The sequence below is a fragment of the Macrobrachium rosenbergii genome, chromosome 48 (assembly GCF_040412425.1).
Source record: "Macrobrachium rosenbergii isolate ZJJX-2024 chromosome 48, ASM4041242v1, whole genome shotgun sequence".
In the NCBI taxonomy this organism is placed as follows: Eukaryota; Metazoa; Arthropoda; class Malacostraca; order Decapoda; family Palaemonidae; genus Macrobrachium; species Macrobrachium rosenbergii.
Window position 1 is genome coordinate 65,062,720 of NC_089788.1, and position 20,028 is coordinate 65,082,747.

At 38.2% G+C, this 20,028-nt stretch overlaps 1 long non-coding RNA gene across 1 annotated transcript in view; it reads right to left on the reverse strand.

Annotated features, from left to right (window-relative positions):
• Nucleotides 1-17,229, reverse strand: part of LOC136831477 (uncharacterized) — a 32,645-nt gene extending 15,416 nt beyond the window's left edge. The window contains exon 1 of the long non-coding RNA XR_010850898.1: nucleotides 17,155-17,229. This is a non-coding gene — a long non-coding RNA (uncharacterized lncRNA). The remainder of the gene's footprint in view (nucleotides 1-17,154) is intronic.
• Nucleotides 17,230-20,028: the final 2,799 nt, after the last annotated feature.

Sequence of the window (20,028 nt, forward strand, 5' to 3'; positions counted from 1 at the left end):
GGAAACTCGGCTGAAAAGAACTTACTTTTCAGCATCAAAATTTGAAAATTATTTGCACATTCCATCTTAATGACTTGTTGGATTATTATAAAAATGCGACTGCAAATAATTCAAAACTTACTGAAGTTCTTAATACTAGAAAAAATCAACTCGCCAAGATCATGATCACTGAGTAGGCCTATATGTTAAGAGGTGAGGGGCTGGGGCTGATTTAGACTGATCCATGGTAGCACTTCCGGACTACTTAGTTTACTTTAAATTTGCTGAATGCCATCAGTAATTCAAGGTATTGTAGGTTTATTAAACTCAGTCACATTGAAACCAAAATATTTTTTCCAGATTTAGCACAATAATATCTAAACAATAAGCTGAAAATGGCGTTTCCACTGAGTAAGATCCTTAGAACTGCCAAATGGTAACTTCGTGCAGAGTCCTTTCCTCGCTCGAAAAGTTAATAAAGCATACATGTTTCAAAGCTTCATGTTAATCAACATAGAATGCAACAATTTTCCAACTAAATCAAAACTAAGGTAAATTCAAGTTATAAACCCTAAAAGTCTTTGTGTTTGTCAATGTATTTCCTTTAATACAATCCAGGCCTCTTCTAAGCTATCACACAAGCTATTACAGGGCAGACTTAACATTTAATGCCAAAGGCATCTCAAGTCTCAAGAAGTTAAAATGTCGACAAAAGCCTCCAAGGAAGACAAAAGATCGACAGAATTCACACTCACTCCCCCCACTCCCCCCTCTCTCTCTCTTTCTCCATTTGTTTGGGTTTTCAGACGAACTCCTACTAGGGGATTCCTGTCACTAGCCACCACACAAGGGCCCTTTTACCTTATCCAGCCAAGGATTGGTCATGGAGGTCCATCCTTTCAAGCATCACACAACATGCGCACGTGAAGGCAACTGTATGGGGTAAGTTTTTCCAGGGATGACAGGTGCTCCAGGACTTCTTAACACTGAACTGGCTTTTCTTTTGGAGCGCAATCAAAACGATACCGAATCACAGAGATAGCTCCTTGACTTTGGTGGTACATAAACCGGGACCTTGCTAATACCATGCGTTATCATACCTATGTACTTTATTTATTGCTTAGGGATCAGTTTAAACTTCAACCGATTTGCCATTATCCCAGATCATGGCAAAAAGCTAAAGACAAACCCTGTACCTGATTAGTTTCTGCTCTAAGGCTGCCATTATCAGCAAGTCATCAAGGTGATATCGTCACAGGCTTATCGGCAATGAGTGAACCCAAGCAAAACTTGGGTCAGCATCCTCATGAACAATTGGCGGGAGGTGAACATTTTTACGGGGGTGGGGGAGGGGGAGTTAACATGGTGAACACTAGGGTAAACACCTCTCGAAGATTTGCAGGGATGAACAGTAGGATAAACACCCTCATGAACATTTGGGGGCCATTTGCCAGACCAAAGCACAATACTGTACCTTGAATTTTGTTTTTAAGACTGTTCAGCAGAGAGGTCGATAACTGGCCTTCATCCTTCATGATACTAAGCAACAAGTGAGGTCATCCACATCAGTGTTACTCAAGCTAGTGGGGATCATGGCAAATTGTAGGATGGGACGGCTACTGATTTCGCCCCTAGAGCTCGTTCTATGGATAAAACAGTATGGTTTGTTATTCCATAAGCTGTTTGGAGGCCATTCCTCTCACGGATAAGTTTTGTTGCTACATTCAAGTCTGTCCACTTCTGCTCGCATGGGTCCAGCTGGCAACGGACCTTCCGAATCACGAGTGTTGTCAGGTTGGCCTGACATATCTGCTGATGCAAAAGGGGAACTGTATCCTGACCACTCACCTTTTTTGCCCACAAGAACCCGACCCACAGCTGGGCAGAAGCCCAAACACAGAATCCCAATCAGGGGGAGAGAGGAGACCACACATAATTGCCTCGGTTACTCTCATACCGCATTAAGCAAAATTCGGTTCATTCAGTCTCATATATTCGCAGTACAGTAAAAATTCTACTAATCTACAAATTAAAAGCAAGACGGCGACTTCCTGCTATCGCAGGTACTCTTCTCTAGTGCCTCATAACTTCCAAATACAACCTAGAGTGGTTAGTAATTACAGTAATTCCTGTATACGTGAAAAGTATTTTTATTTTACGGTAGTGGTCTTCGAACTTGATTCACCAGTTATTTTCCCCTGGGCAACATATACTCTTATCTGGTTATTCTTCCTCAGCTAATTGATGTAGCTAAATTTACTTTCAGGACCAGCAATATTTGTCTAACATCTTTAATTCCTAACAGATATAATTTTCCCCAATAACGAACTGCCAAAATGCAGTCTTTAAACGAAAATAGAGCACTGAAGCATTAATAGCTAAAACTAGCCAGAAGAACCTTGTCTATGTCTCTATGGTAACTTTTAATCGGCTCTCATCCGCAGTACTGTTAACTATATTAGTTTTTAAATTTAATTTCAGCCTTTATCTGCTTTTTATGACGTGCTTGCACCACTCAAAGTACACCCCAAAAGCATTACTGCTACAAGACAGTAAGTTGCGTACTCAGTATGACGACATTATGATTTTGCTAACCACTACAACATCCAGCTCCACATTCATCTACACCAAGAGAGACTATGACAACTGCAGACCTGCAACAGACACTGGTGTCTTCGGATAACAGATTCCTGTTATAACCTTCAATCGTGATAATTACAATACTTCCAAGTTATTTGAAGTAAACAGGAGATATAATAAGACTAATAAAAATACTGACAATGAAATTCCTCTCCCATATTTATATTCAAACAGGTTTCAGATTTACTAGTTACCCGATTTTCTAAAGACCTCAACAAACACTCTTTCAGTATATAGTTTGATCTAGATTACGGCTGCCATATCCAGCACGGGCTCTTGCACTTGCTCCGCCAATAAAATCTCAACCACAGTATAATAGAATAACACATTAGGATAGTCACTGCTACAAAATGTTTAATTTGTTTCAACGCTAACTCGTTTACAATAACTATTTTGCATTCTTTCCGGGTCCCTGCAGACTTTTAAAAACTACATACAAAAGTGAATTCAAGAGTCTCGTTTGGGGAAAATTATTGTCACTCAGCTTCTAGGGGTTGCAATACAAAACCTATCACCAGCAGGATAAGTATGCACAGTTGTCGTTCAGACCTGAATCGTAATCCAATGACACTTACACAAGACCACCTACATACTTTGCAAAAAACAAAGCCTCCGAGTCTTAAGAGTTGCAATTTCAACATTTCAAACTGACCTTAGATTTCTAGACTTATGCAGGTAATAACCAAGGACAATCTCGCCCCTCTAAACCTAGCTAGCAGCTGAAGTCAATAACTCACGGTGCACCGATTACAATATACGTAATTGTATTCCCTAGCCCAGAATATGATTATGATTACACTTGACCCGACTAGAATTATGTATACCCGTGATTAGACTACAGTTACGTATACTCATTATTATTTATGCTCTTGACCTTTAACAACAAGTTTACCACAATAGAATAGGCCAAGCGATAACCCCAGAAACTTGTGGGGTTTTAAAATTCTGTTAGTACACTCGAGTTCTCAGCCTTGGACTAGAATTCATCTGAGACGGCTATAAGCCTATTTTATGAACTAAACATCCTTAGTAATATATTCAGCTTGGTAACTAGACACCCCATCCTTTAGCAATATTAGGTTGCTGTAACTATGTAAGCTCAGAGATAACTAAGAATTACTAACAAAATCACCATGCTAGTTACTAATCCACGTACATGCTTGGAATATGTCACTCGGGATGAACATTTTCCAAAATTAGTTTACCCAATGGTGATTTATCTCTAATTACCAACACTCACCTCACAAAGTCCTTTGTACATCTCATGTATCGTATTCCTGCCTAGTTAACCCCACTCAAGACTACTGCAGTTTTTTAAAAATGAGCAGTTTGACACTACAGTAATTCATAGCCAAGTTCTGGAATTCTCTCATGCTTTTTGTTCCAAAATCAAGAGCTCGTGCTGCAATTTTAGCACAAAGGCTCGCAGAAATGTTCAAACATTCTGCATTAGATTCAACACCAATGTCAGTACTTCAAGTTCTAGTCAAATACAACAATAAATGGGAAATTACCCAATACATCCAAAAAATTGGTTCAGTAAGGAAATTAGAAGCAAACTTTATGAATTTTCTTCAAAAGCAATTTCCATAAGGTAAAACATTGCTTCAGAAACTTCTCTTTACTCGCTTGAGCCAAGATATGAATTTATCCTTAAGAATGATCGTACTTCAAAGATATTAGGTAATGATCACCAGTTAAACTGATGCCATCAATATTTTGTAACTAAAACTGTGTTGCTGAGCACAGCTCATTCTATTATTCAGAGGCCTTTGCCGCAAACTTTACTGAATAGAACTTACTTAGCATCAAATTTTGAAAATTATTTGCATAGTCAATCTTACTGGCGTGTTGGATAACTATAAAAATGTGACTACAAAAAATTCAAAACTCACCAAAGTTCTTAATACTTGACAAAATCAACTCGCCAAGATCATGATCACTGAGTCGGCCTATATGTTAAGAGGTGAGAGGCCGGGGCTGATTTAGACTGATCCATGGTAGTACTTCCGGATTTAGTTAGTTTACTTCAAATTTGCTGAATGCCATCAGTAATTCAGGGCAGGTTTATTAAGCTCAGTCACATTACAACCAAGATTGTTTTTCTGGTTTAGCACAATAATATCTAAACAGTAAGCTGAAAATGGCGTTTCCACTGAGAGAGAGATCCTAAGAAATGCCAAAAGGAAACTTCGTGCAGATTCCTTTCCGTACTCCAAAAATTAATAAAGCATACATGTTTCAAAGCTCTTGGGAACCCCAGTCTCTTGTAAATAGCTTCATGTTAATCAATATGGAATAACAACAATTTTCGAACTAAATCCAAACGAATGTAAATTAAGTTATAAGTCCTTTAAATCTCTTTTTGCCAATGTATTTCCTTTAAATACAATCCAGGCTTTTTCTAAACTCTCACAAAAGCTACTGGGCAGACTTAACATTTAATGCCAAAGCTATCTCAAGTCTCCAAGGAAGTTGAAATGTCGACAAAGCCTCCAAGGAAGTCAAAAGATCGACAGAATTCACACACACTCCCCCACCTCTCTCTCTCTCCCTCTCTATATGTTTGGGTTTTCAGTCAAACTCCTACTAGGTGTTCCTGTCTCCAGCTACCGTACAAAGGCCCCTTTACCTTTTACAGCCAAGGAGTGGTCATGAAGGTCCATCCTGCAAGCACCACACAACATGCTCACGTGAAGGCAGTACTGTCAACTATATAAGTTTTTAAATTTAATTTCAGCCTTTATCTTCTCTTTATGACGTGCTTCCACCGCTCAAAAAGTACATCCCAAAAGCATTATTGCTACAAGACATTAAGTTATGTACTCAGTATGACGACATTATGATTTTTCTAAGCACTACAACATCCAGTTCCACATTTATTCACACCAAGAGACTATGACAACTGCAGACCTGAAACAGACACTTGTGTCTTCGATAACAGATTCCGGTTATAACCTTCAATCGTGATAATTACATTATTTTCAAGTTATTTGGAGTAAATAGGAAGATATAATAAGATTAATAAAAATACTGACAATGAAATTCCTCTCCCACATTTATATTCAAACAGGTTTCAAATTTACTAGTTATCTGATTTTCTAAAGACCTCAATAAATATTCTTTCAGTGTATAGTTTGATCTAGATTACGGCTGCCATATCCAGCATGGGCTCTTGCACTTGCTCCGTCAATAAAACCTCAACCACAGTATAATAGAATAACACATTAGAATAGTCACTGCTACAAAATGTTTAATTTGTTTCAAGGCTAACTCGTTTACAATAACTATTTTGCATTCTTTCCGGGTCCCTGCAGACTTTTAAAACCTACATACAAAAGCCCAGTTCAAGATTATCGTTCAGGGAAAATTAGGATCACTCAGCTTGTAGGGGTTGCAATACAAAACCTATCATCAGCAGTATAAGTATGCACAGTTATCCTTCAGACCTGAATCGTAATCCAATGCCACTTACACAAGACCACCTAAATACTTTGCAAAAGACAAATCATCCGAGTCTTAGAGAGTTGCAATTTCAACATCTCAAGCTGACCTTAGATTTCTAGACTTATGCAGGTAATAACCAGACCTTGGATTTCTAGACTTATGCAGGTAATAACCAGACCTTGGATTTCTAGACTTATGCAGGTAATAACCAGACCTTGGATTTCTAGACTTATGCAGGTAATAACCAAAGACAATCTCGCCCCTCTAAACCTAGCTAGCAGCTAAAGTCAGTAACTCACGGTGTACCGATTACAATATACGTAATTGTATTCTCTAGCCCAGAATATAATTATGATTACTCTTGACCCGACTAGAATTATATATACCCTTGATTAGAATACAGTTACGTTTACTCATTATCATATATACTCTTGACTTTTAACAACGTCAAGTTTACAACGATAGAATAGGCCAAGCGAAAACCCCAGAAACTTGTGGAATTTTAAAATTCTGTTAGTACACTCGAGTTCTCGACCTCTGCGCGACAAAGTTTTTCGGGCCATACAGAGAAACTAATTAAAGGTTTCTCGGCTTGAGAAAATACTAAAAGGTTTCTCGGCAATACAGAGAGGATATGTGAAAGGTGAAATCATTTCATCTACCCTATCCAGTTTACAAACAGGCTCACAACTAAGGTGTAATAACCTTATTTCTGGACATCTGAATTGCCTCGCCGTTTTTTCCATCTAAGATCTCGATTTCCAGTGACCCTTATTAAGCTGAAGACATTACTTTCCTCTGTAAGGCACTTTCAACAAAGTCATCGCCATATTTGTTGTTGGTAGAGAGTAACGCAGAGTAAAGGCAGCCCTTGTTTACACTTATCTACAGTAATTCAGTATACAGTATATAATAATAATAAGGAACGGATAATATGGAGTGTTTAAGTCGTGATGACTACCCGTCGCACCGTGTGAGGACGTCCAATAACAAAGCTTCGAAGTGGCCACTTTTCAAATGCAACAGTTGCGGGAACATGTTCCTATGATATAAGAAATAAATGACAATTCCAACTCAAATTTTCTACCCGTAGGAGGGTAGCGCCGCGTGGCCACCGAGCGCCGTCAGTGTACCTCACACGGTGCACTGTATTGGAATATAATTTATTATAAATTTCAGGTCAAAGGCCAAGCGCTGGGTCCTATAAAGCCATTCAGTGCTGAAAATGATATTGAGAGTAAATGGTTCTAAAGATGTAACAGGAAGAAAAACTCGCAGTAGCACTATGAAACAATTATTAGTGGAAAGTAAGATAGAAGAGAATATGAACAGAGGTACAGTAAATGGAAAGAAAGGAGTTGCAGTAAGGGCCGAAGGGACATTGCAAAGAATCATAAATAATGCCTACAGTGGATCGCGTAAGATGCACTGACGACACTACCCACCTACGGGGGCGGTACACTGTAGGCCAAGACCTTGCTGTAGGCATTACTAAAGGCACTTAGCAACGTCCCTTCGGCCCCGAAGTGCAACCCCTTTCATTCCTACGACTATACTTTCGATCACATTCTCTTTCGTCCATCTTACTTTCCACCCTCTCCTAACAATTGTTTCAACATTTTTTTCAGCGCCGAATGACCTCGTATGTCCCAGCGCTTGGCCACTGGCCTAAATTACGTATTCCAGTTCCAACTCAAATTCTCTAACTCTTGTGTATCAATTATCAGAAAATCACCAATCAACGATAGCTATAAGATGCAACACTGACACTCATTCTTAATCGAATTTACGCAAAACCTTGTAAGCAGGAGATCGGATATACCTCAGTGGAGAGAGAGAGAGAGAGAGAGAGAGAGAGAGAGAGAGAGAGAGAGAGAGAGAGAGAGAGAGAGAGAGAGAGTGTGTGTGTGTGTGTGTGTGTGTGTACTGACGCTCCAAGGGGTCCCAAAACTGTTTCCAATAACCAATGACATAAGAATTATATGGTATGGTTTGTTTATCACTAAAAAATCGCACTAGATTTACGAGCGTATCTATTCCTCGCAGGACACTGTCCTGAATTGACAATCCAAGGGAAAGGAGCTATAATAAATGCAATACAGAAGGGTCACGATTATTGCCATTCGCGTTTATTGCTGAAACACTTGGTACTAGCAAACACGCCTGTTACCCTAAAATTTGCAGACACATGGCGCTCAACTTTCTGTATTATTCTCGCCTCTTAAAATCTCTTTGGAACAAATTGCAAGAGCCTCATCGCTTTAACAGTTGTGCAAGAACGGCGAAGAGAAATTCGACGTTCATATTAATCACATTAGTGTTAAATTGGCTCTTTGAGTCGAAATCCATCTACCTGAACACGAACCCTGCGTGGTGATTCACTGAAAAAAGTACTGTATAAGGATGCGAAGTTTCCCTAAGAACTGCAGATTAGGATTTGCAAGCAAAGCGCTGATGTTCTTTGGAATTAATGGCGACGAATTCATTGTTCGGCAGTCCTCATTCTCTTCCTTGATTAAAACAATCTGAATAATAAAGGAAGTTTAAACAAATGTTTTCTTAGGACAAATTCAAATTCTGAAATTTCTTTTACCAAAGTAAAACTACTGCAATAAGAATTCTTCTATATCAACAGATTAAAATCTACCCTTACTTGTCCTGTGTACCATCTCGCTTTGCAATTATATTACATTACCGAGTAACCTTTCAGACAGTGTCTGGTATACATGTACGCAATAGAGATTACAAAACCTAATTTGGTTTTAATTGCTCGTCAGTCCATCGCGTCTCCTGGACAATAAGCTCCCACTTGATATTACGAGGGCTTAAAAAAGTGGTCCAGGAAAAATTAGACTTTTGCTTTTTTCTGAGTAGGCCTACTGTGACAGCGTGGATGACAATTAATACGGAGTACGCCGTATAAAATCTCAGAATATGTTTGCGTGGCGAGTTGAGTTTGCGGGACTCGTGGAGAACAAGTAAGAATTGCGCCTAAGTTTCTTCGGCGCAATCGAGTTTTCTGTACAGCCACTACAGCATATAGGCCTAATCAATGACACCGAAAACAGATCTATCTTTCGGTGGTCTCGGTATAATGCTGTATGAGCAGCGGCCCATGAAACTTTAACCACGGCTCGGTGGTGGCCTATCATATATCTTTGCCAGCAGCACGATTATGGTTAACTTTAACCTTACATAAAATTAAAACTACTGAGGGCGGACAGAAAAATGTGGGGACAGAAAAAGTGCGGACGGACATAAGAGTAGTTTTCTTTTACAGAAAACTAAAAGTAATGAATAGTAAACAATAAAAGTTTTCCGGATTTCATGTCATTTTTCATTAATTTCCACAGTGTCATTTGTTACATTTCCTTTCTAAAGTTACGAGCTATGGAGTAGATTTTACTGAAACTTACAGTATCTTCAAGTCTATTCCTGCTAAGTGTTACAAACTATTTTCAGGATTTCGTAACCACATTGGTATTTCCAAATGACAAAACTGTATTCTTGCATCTGGAGTCTGGCGGCAAAGAAAAATTGGAACTCAATTTTTTTGAGGAGCATAAGACTACCCACAATGTACATACTAAACTTTACTTCGCTATCTTCGTTGTAGGTTTCACGCTTCTGTCTCTGAATGTCGACCTCATCCCGCCCATTCACCTTCCTCTGCTCTGTCTACTAGAATATCGTAACTCTCATTCAGAATACCTAGTGGCATAGCGACCAGTTATCTTAATTACCTAATCAGACTGCTCACCTAAACGATCTATGCAATGTTCTCCTACATACAGGACATTCAAGTATTGCATCTACTCCTCACGTAATGCTTCAGTTCTTAACACAAAAACTCACATATTGAGTTTCACATTCATTCTGGCACAAGCTTAATACAGAATTGAATCCTTCACTGTTAATGCTTCATAAACCGTGAGAATGTGTTGAATTTGAAACAGTGACTGTATTAATGGAGTTGTATCGAGGAATATTAAAAGCTCTCTGCAATATTTAAAGTTTCCTTGGCATAACCACACACCTGTACCTTAAGCATTTTTGCCCTCGTGATAGAAAAAGAAATACTTAACTATGGAGTGGGGTTAGTTACCTTAGTATTTGTGACTTCGGATAATCAGCCTAAATTATACAATGACCCAACCCCTACGTTTTTTCGACCTTCGCTAGAGCGACAGCCACAGATAGCAGCCATGCCAAATAGTACTTCCTTACCAAGTGTCATCTTGGACTAGAATTCATCTGAAACGGATATAAGCCTATTTATGAACCAAATGTCCTTGGTAATAAATTCAGCTTGGTAACTCGACATCCCATCCTGTAACAATATTAGGTTGCTGTAGCTATGTAAGCTCAGATATAAATAATCACTAACATGAACATCACCACGCTAGTTACTAATCCACGTACATGCTTGGAATATGTCACTCGGGATGAACATTTTCTCCAAGTTTAGTTTACCCAATGGTGATTTATATCTTAATTACCAAATCTCACCTCAGCAAGTCCCTTACACATCTCGTATCGTATTCCAGTCTGGTTACCCCGACTCATGACCAATGCAGTTTCTAAAGAGGAGCAGTTTGACACTGTACAGTAATTCATAGCCAAGTTCTGGAATTCTCTCACTTTTTCGCCCCACACAACCTTTATATATAAAATAATTGATGTCTGGAATCATAAATCTCCACAGACATGATCACCTTTTCCTCTAAGTTTTAAGTGAAAAATTGGTACCAGGTATACTTCATTAATCATTCCTCATTAAATAGTTCCTAATAATTAATAAATTAGTTAACTAGCTAACAATATCTTAGCTGTGGTATGTCCCAGCCTCATAGGAATGGCTTGGCTCACACTACCTTTAATTTAATTTGGCTATATATCAAATATTCATTAGGTTGTTGTATCGAAACAGAGAAAAAAAAGACATATGCCAAATTATTTTTAACATTCAAGAAGAGTGGCCGTAAGTGATTCGGAAACTAAAGACCTGTCTCACCTACAGTTGTCTGCCTCTGGCATCAAGACCATTTTGCAGCTACATCATTTAAGCAAGCTACTCCACCTTTTGCAGCGTCCCTTCGGCCCCTAGCTGCAACCCCTTTCGTTCCCTTTACTCTACCTCCGTTCTTACTCTTCCATCTGACTTTCCACCCTCTCCTAACAATTAATTCATAGTGCAACTGCAAGGTTTTCCTCCTGTTACACCTTTCAAACCTTTTTACTGTCAAATTGTTTCAGCGCTGAATGACCCCATAGGTCCCAGTGCTTGGCCTTTGGCCTATATTCTATATTCACTTCAATTCAATACTCCACGTTCAAGTTTATATAACCAAGCGAGCCTCTCGACAACTTAATTTTTTTAGTAATCGGGAAAATCATACTCAATGCGGGATCTTACGTTGCGTTAAGCAGAGGGTATGACTTAAGTGTGTTTTATAAATGAAACTGAATAATAGTAAGCACTTTCGAAAATCTCTTCATTTCCAGCTCGAGTGTTCAAAATCACCGAGGCAAGCTCCAATTTTCCCTGACTGAATAGCTCTACTATTATGAATTCTAATTAGGACACCTGCATTCTATTTTTGAAAATCTTTTATCATATATTTAAGCTTTCCAATCACCTACAAAATATCCTAAGGCACAAACTGGAGTCACGACTACCAATATAAGACGAGCTTTGAATCCAAAACTATTTTGATTGGTCGTTCAAATCCCTTGGTCTTAACAAAAGTTAGGGGGGTGGGCCGGGGGCCGTGTTGTTAGTGCCGTCACTGCACCTCAAGCAGTACAGTGCAGGTATTGCTTAAGGTTAGCGCCCCTTCGGCCCCTACCTACAACCCTTTTCATTCCTTTTACTGTACCCCCTTTTTATATTCTCTTTCTTCCACCTTTCCACCTTATTCTAAATTGTTGTAGAGTGCAACTGTGAGGTTTTCCTCCTATTATACCTTTAAAACCTTTTTAGAGTTCGATTTCGCTTTCAGCGTTGAATGACCACGAAGGTTCTAGCGCTTGGCCTTTGGCCTAAATTCTATATTCCAATCCTTTCCATATCTTGCACGAGGATTTAAGTTTACGGGCTACTTGACTGCTACCCCCATGACTGACGAAAATCGTTAGTTCCATTTAAGTAAAAAAAATGTATATATATTATGAGGGGGGAGAGAGAGAGAGAGAGAGAGAGAGAGAGAGAGAGAGAGAGAGAGAGAGAGAGAGTACAGGGTTCCTAATACCTAAGTATTAGACCAAAGAAGGAAGTCCACGATGACATTTTCTACAACATGCGAACCCCACCCCCCAAAACAATTAGGAAAAAAAAAAGTTTGGGGCGGGGGGTGGCTTTGCCGGCCCAACTCGAGCCCGCATAAACTGGAGAGGTTTGAGTCAGGGTGGGCATATTTGTAAAATATCACGTCAGACCAATTACAAAATTGCGACCTCGACATGGAATTGAGCTGAGAAGTGTGACAGCTAAGTTTATGAAGCTTGTTTTAAATAACGGTTAATCAATGCATAACTTTTGATATAGCGGCCGCACTATGAAAATCTATCCAGTGAATATCTTCAAACTACTAGTGAGGAAGAACTGTCCCGTGTTCTGGACAGTTCACTCAAAGAGTCCTGTTGAACAGTTGACATTCCGGGACCGCTACAAAAATTCTCCCCATTACATTTAGTTTCGTTAAGCCTTGCTGTGGAACCTTCCACCAAGACACTGCTGTTTTTAAGAAATTGCATATCCTGATCACGCCATGCAACTGTTTAAGGGAATACTCATTTTCAATACTTTCACGAAACTGCAGTACTTCACCCCACCTTGAAACCAAGAAAGCCAATCCAGTCTGTGCTACGAAATTTTGATAAACAATTTTTCGTAACAATTCCCTCCATTATATATACATGAAAGGGTAATACCTCAGAGCTAATAAAAGATAAGATTTTAGGATAAGGCTGCCCTACTTGTACCATTAAAATGCATGAGATTAAAACATTCAATGTGTTTTATGATATGCATCAAATGAAATGTCTGCGAAATTACGTTCAGATCATCGAAGTTTGAATTGTAGGGCGTTGTACAACAGAGGACCATTTACCCTTTAACCTAGACATACTGTAACCGTAACTGTGGGGGGCGGGGGGCGATAGGATAGAGTGAGGGTTCGTACATACTTCAATAAATTTCTCTCTAAATTTGTACTCTGGAACCTAAGACTAACTGGACAATTTGCTCTATGTTGCAGGAGGTCTAACAGCTGGTACAGGGGCGCAAAACATTTACCTGCCTTACGATTAACTGCGTTATGGCAGTTAGTCGAGAGTGGGCGACACATATGCAGAACTCGGACAAATACTTTCATTTTTGGGTGAAAGGAACTTTTATTAATTGGTCGAATTATTGGGTCGAATGCTGCTCACACAACGCTTTCGACTTTCACGTGCGCTAATCCACGTATACTCTCAATATGCACCAAATTTCCCGAAAGATTCTTTAGCTGTCAGTCGAAAACGGTAGGTGCTATTTCCGCTGGGACATTTGGAAAGGCTACAAGCTGCGTAAATTTATTCATGAACGCTGGCCTCTTCATTTGCGGTTATGTTAAACACGCCAGTGCTTTATTTCAAACAAATGCTATCAGTCCTGCTCCTAGAGTTATTAGAATTTTGAACTAAAGTGCCCTCTTCAATTACAACATTATAACTAAGGTTTTAAAAGTACTTGGAAACCTATGTTAATTACGAACCAAACTCTTGGGATAAAACATATTGCCACCAAACAAAAGATACACGAATTACACTCATGTTAAAGTATACAGAATGCCTCCCCAGGTTCAAAATTCCCGAAAACCAAATAAGTTCTTACCTTAAAACGCGCTCAATAGGCAAAGCACTCCCAGCATCCGCAAGAGCACCTCTTTCCAGGGTGACTTTCTCGGTGAAATGAAAAAGGCGACATTAAGGCAAGGACCGGAGAGTGGGGTATGCAGCATTATTCTAATCAGCTAACCAAAAGCGCTCACTACAGCAATGGAAAAATTTTCTACATTTATCTTCCCTTCTTTTATTGGGGGGATGCTTTGTAATAGTTTCTCCAATTTGTTGAAAGCCAAAGTTAAATTTTCCACGCACATTCTTTCAGGACATCAGTGATAATAAAACATTCAGAACATTTCATGCGGATTACCCTAGCCAAAAATATAATGAACATCGATGCATAAATGAACATCAGTAAAATACGTAGTTTGACCGAAAAGTTACTTTTACAGGAAAAAGCATTGAAATTTAGGCATAGAGGAAAACTAGGTGAAAAAACAATGCAACACGACCTCGAAGTACAAAATATTATCGGTAATGTATAACCATTTGCTCTAATGTTTTCGCATCCTTTCGATTAAGAGATTTACGTAATTCCGGGGGCATAGTGACAAAACATGGTAATTATTATTTCTACCATTATTATAATAACCATCATTGATTTTATCATTAATGTCTGGAAATTGTGTTATCAGTTTCATACTGAACATAAAGATATAAACTGAAGAATTTTCAGCAAGTATTTGCTACAAAAGACAATCCTGCAAAAACAGCACGCAAAAAGAAAATTAAAATCAAATAATGTACAGGAACAAAGGTACAACGCTCATTCGCTGACACCTCGCATGAAATCCGAAAGAATGTGACCGATATTCGTGTTGCACGTAAAAATGTGTCACAACTGCCATTATATAATAACATATGTAAACTGCAAGGCACATAAAAAGTAATTATATAAAATCAATATTTGTGCCTACGTAAGGTGTGTGACCGAATAAGAAAAGCCGTGCGTGCCATTTTATTCACGACGTAACATACGTAGTTGAATGAAACAGAAAAGAGCTAGCCAACTGGATGAGCGAGAGGCCGCCATCAGCCTTGGGACAAGGAATGGAAAAATATGGCGGGGCACACCTCACTGTTAAAAAGTGGCGAAAGCTGAACAATACAGGTCGATGCTCTTTCTGACAGCCTGAGTGATTTAATATTAAAAACTGGCATTACTCTGCTAAGCGGCAGGAAAGGGGACTTTGGTGGACTGAACCTAACTTAAGCTCAGGCTAAGCTGAATTAAAACTGGAATAACTACAGACACTCTTCTCTTTGTCTGACAGTCTCCAGCTGTGGGCTAATCTCTTTCGGGGGATAACAACTTACACGAGAGAGAGAGAGAGAGAGAGAGAGAGAGAGAGAGAGAGAGAGAGAGAGAGAGAGAGAGAGAGAGAGAGAGAGAATCATGAATTATGTTTCATTAATCTAATAGCATCAATTACCAGATGCTTACCATAATTACTACGTATTTATAACATTGTATATTACTGAATACTGAAATGAAAGCAAAACCAATTAAGATTTTGCGAGATTCAGATGACATTTGAAAAACGCAAATTGACAGTGGAATATTTTAATAGTTGAAAGTAGGATGATTATTTCTGTCTCGAGGGACTCACGGACACACAGGATACCCAGATATTTATCGGATTAAACTTTACTCTCATGAAGTACGTACAATAACCCAAAAATATTTTCGTCTAAAATGCCACAGAGTAGCATACTTTCATCATGCCATGTAACTAAGGAAATATTTCTGTTTCCATAGAGATGTGATTAGAACAGAGGCACTTTTGCCCGAACTTCTGTAGTTTTACCTCCTTTAAGTAGAAGGCTTTTTGTCCCTAAAACTTCGAGACTGTCCCGGGAGGAAATAGTTCGAATAAATTACGGTACTTTCGCCTGGAAGCAAGAACACCCAGTCGAAGGAAGGCAACTTTGTGACAATTCATTTAATGAAAACAATGCTTATGTACGATCAAAATTCACGAGAATGAAGCATATTCTGTGTGTTATGCAGTGCATTAAATGAGATAATTTGATCTAGGAAAATTATATTTAGATCCTTAAAACTTTAACTGCATGGCCTTATGTTATTTTTCTTTAGACTCCAGCCACCTCCCACATTATAATTTATATTTTTCTTGGGTAAAAAACAGAAAACATTATCTACTCAATACATAACCTTCGAAATACTCAGAGAAAAATAATCAAATTACGAATTATAAGGTAAGATAATATCGGCCCTCAACCTCCTCCATATACGGCAAAATTGTAACCAGTAAACACCCCTAGGTCAACACGTTAGGTTGGTATTTTTAGGTTCTTTTAGTGCCCGATTATTCCTAGCCATTTTTTGCATGAAAAACCCAAAATGGTTTTCCATGCAAAAATGGCTAGCCGGAGTCTTTCGAAATGACTGGCTGGAGTCTTCCGAAAAATTACCTGGACTTGTACAGTATGGGCCCATTTACACGTGACGAGGCTTTTTGGAAGTTTCCAATAATATGCACCTTTCATGAATGTCCAGGATTTCTGTTAACCTTTAACGTAAACATACTTCAGTGAATCCTCACTTAATTTGCACTCTGAAACGTAACTAATATTAATTGGGCGATTTGCTCCACGTTGCAGGTGGTCTAACAGCTGGTACAAGGATAGAGAGCATTTCCTGTGAGCATTATAAAAAAAAACGGTTACTCAAGAATGTGCGACACAAATACTGAACTAGAAAAAATTTATTTTTTAGTGAAAGGAACTTTTATTAATTGGTCGAATGGTGCTCACACAGTGCTGGCGACTTCTACGTGCACTAACCTACATATATTCTCACATACACCAAATTTCCCGAGAGGATTCCTTAGCTGTCGGTCGATATTGGTGGGCACCATTTCCAAGGGGATAGGTGGAAGGGCTACGAGCTGCCTAATTTAATCAAGAACGTCGTTCTCTTCGCCGCTATCAATTCTGTTCCCATAGTTTTTGGAAACTGGAGTTAACTTGCTCATCGCAGATTACTTACAGCCAATATTCAAACGTAATAGAAAACCTCAGCCTATTAAATATACGCACAAACCAAACTATTGGGATTAAAAATCTTCAAATAACCTGGAACTTGATACCCAACAAAATATACACAAATTACACTCATGTTAAAATAGATGGCATACCTTCCCAGATTCCAAATTCCCGAAAACTAAATCATACCTCACAATAAAACGGGCTCAATAGCAAGGCACTTCTAGAATTCGCATGAACACCTTTTTCCAAAAAGACGTTCTCAGGTGAAACGAAGGAAAGGCCGCGTTCTCGGTAAGGCCAAGGACCGCAGAGTAGGGAATATTTTAGAATTTTTCTTAGCCAGCCATAAGCGGTCACTACAACAATCGAAAAAAATTTTTTTTTCTTAAGTTAGCTTCTTTTATTATTGGGATGCTTAGTAATAGTTTCTCCAATTTGTTGAAAGCAAAAGGTAAATTTTCCACGCATATCCTTACAGGATATCAAAGATAATAAAGCACTTTAGAACATTTCATGAGAATTACCCTCACCGAAAATATAAAGAACGAACATGGATGCATGAATGAACGTGAGTAAAATATGCAGGTTGACAGAAAAGTGAGTTTTACTGTAAAAACGCAATGAAATGCATTCACAGAGGAAAACTAGGTGAAACAAATCAACACAAGCTCGAAATACGAATATTGTCGGCGGTGTGGTTATTTGCGAACATATCTTCGTACCCTTTCGGCCAACAAAGAGATTTATGCAGCTTAGGGGGCATACTGGCAAAACATAGGAATTATTATTAATACCATTATATTATAATCCTTATTGACGTTATCATTAATTTTCTGGAATTTGTGTTATTAGTTTCCTACTGAACATACATATATATAATAAATTGAATAATTTTCAGCGAGTCATTTATTAAAAAAAAAAAGAAGAGTCAAATAATAAGCAAGAACAAAGGAATAACAATTATTCGCTGACACCTCGCATGAAATCCTGGCATTTGACTTGCAGAGGATAAAATGTGATTAATGTTCTCGTTGCACGTCAAGATGTGACTCCGGCTCTACATCAGACACGACGTATATCACATCAGTAAGCTGCAAGGCACGGTGAGATTAGGTTAGGCAAGGCAAGGTTACTTTGGTAGGGCAAGATTTGGTTACGTAAGGCAAGGTTAGCTTAGTGGGCCAAGATTTATTAATGCAAGGTTAGGTTAGCCTGCCCGGCATCAAGAGGTGCTGCTTGGTTTGACCTCTGTACTATATGTTTAGCACCCAAAAGGAATGCAATATACCCTTTTGAGAGATGTGGGCATTTACCATAGAGATTAACAGAAGAAAAATACATACCTTGCTTACACTGCACAATTCACAAAAAATTAGCCGTAATGGGCTGATCTTGAAATCTGGAACAAGTATTTTAAGGTCCCTGCTTTTAACTGAGAACAAGTATTTTTGGGGGTTTGTGATACATAATTAACTGAATTTTGATTCTAATTTCCATCAGCAAGGACTGAATGTAGCACTTCTGCTCTCTAGTCTTCGAAGACCTTTTCCGTTATCCTTACAACAGAACGGATCATATTGGAAACAAGTTTCATAGTCCTCGACAATGGCAGATGATCTTTGATTATGTATCTAATATCCCATCGGTCAACCAGGCAATGTCATATTCTTACTAAAAACCTTTCAGCCTTCCATATTTCTCAAAGGCACAGCAAAAGTCTCAAAACTGTTTCTTGTACTGGAACAACTATGATATCTCGAAGCAATTAACTTTCCTTTTCACAAGAAAAAGAAGAGGAAAGGTTAACATTGCTCCACTGACGTCTTTAGAGGAGAGATGAAAGGATGAATAACAATATGGCGAACTGGATTTCCGGAAAAACCCTCAACCATGTTTACCTGCTCATAAAACAATAAATAAATATAAAAACTGCAAAAGGGAAAAAAAGATAAATAGGTATATAATGACGCAATTATCAACATTCCTGACGTTCGTCATCCGCGATCACTTTGAAAACATTGAGTGAATCCGGAAGGACGCAGGTAATTGCACAGGTTATGTGAAGCAACTCAGAATACTGATAGTTTTATTGGAACACATTGCAAAAAAGCACAACACACACGATAGTACAAAGGAGAAACAATACAAAGATCTGAAAAGTAGCAGATATGCAAACTGGTCACTTCATAACAGTTACCCCTCTAATATTACAAGGGCAGAGAACTGGAATAACACGAATAAATACCGAAACTACCATTCTTTCACATGTAAGCGAATAGCAGTTTCGATTCTTTCGTTCAGTCCCTTATAGTTTAGGTCTCCTAAAGAATTGAACAGAGGGATTTTTACAGAAGAAGTTTCATTCATTACACAGTGCTTTTATTATATAAAACAGGGTATCGGTTTTCTTATTTCTTATCATTACCATTATTACTGTATTTAAAAGTTATTACTGATATCATGATCATGGATATAACAATTACCGGTATCAATAGCATCACTGCTGGTTACTCGTATATTTCTAACAAATAATAATTATACATATATATATATATATATATATATATATATATATATATATATATATATATATATATATACCTGTGTGTGTATATATATATATATATATATATATATATATATATAATCATGAAAATGTAATGTGACATTTACATGACGAAGTGTAAATACTTCTTAGTGATATTTCTACATTTGCATGCACAGTGAATACAGATATTCCGCTATATTCGTATAATAACACAGTTGTGGCCATTCATATTCAACTGGAAGAGGGAAGGGGAATTCCTGATATCCTTGATTTTCATATTATATAAAAAAAAGATATTCTAACCTCTAGGTAACTTATACTGTGGTCGGAAACTGAATTATTACTGGATTAAAACCAATTTTTGTTTTTGATAAGCATGGCATCTACATACAATTACAGACTTATCAAAATTAATGACAGAAGTTCACCGCAGTTTCGGTAATTATAGCCTCCAGAAGTCAATGTCTGATAGCCCAACATACCTCCTAATTATTTTCCAATAAGCATCTTCC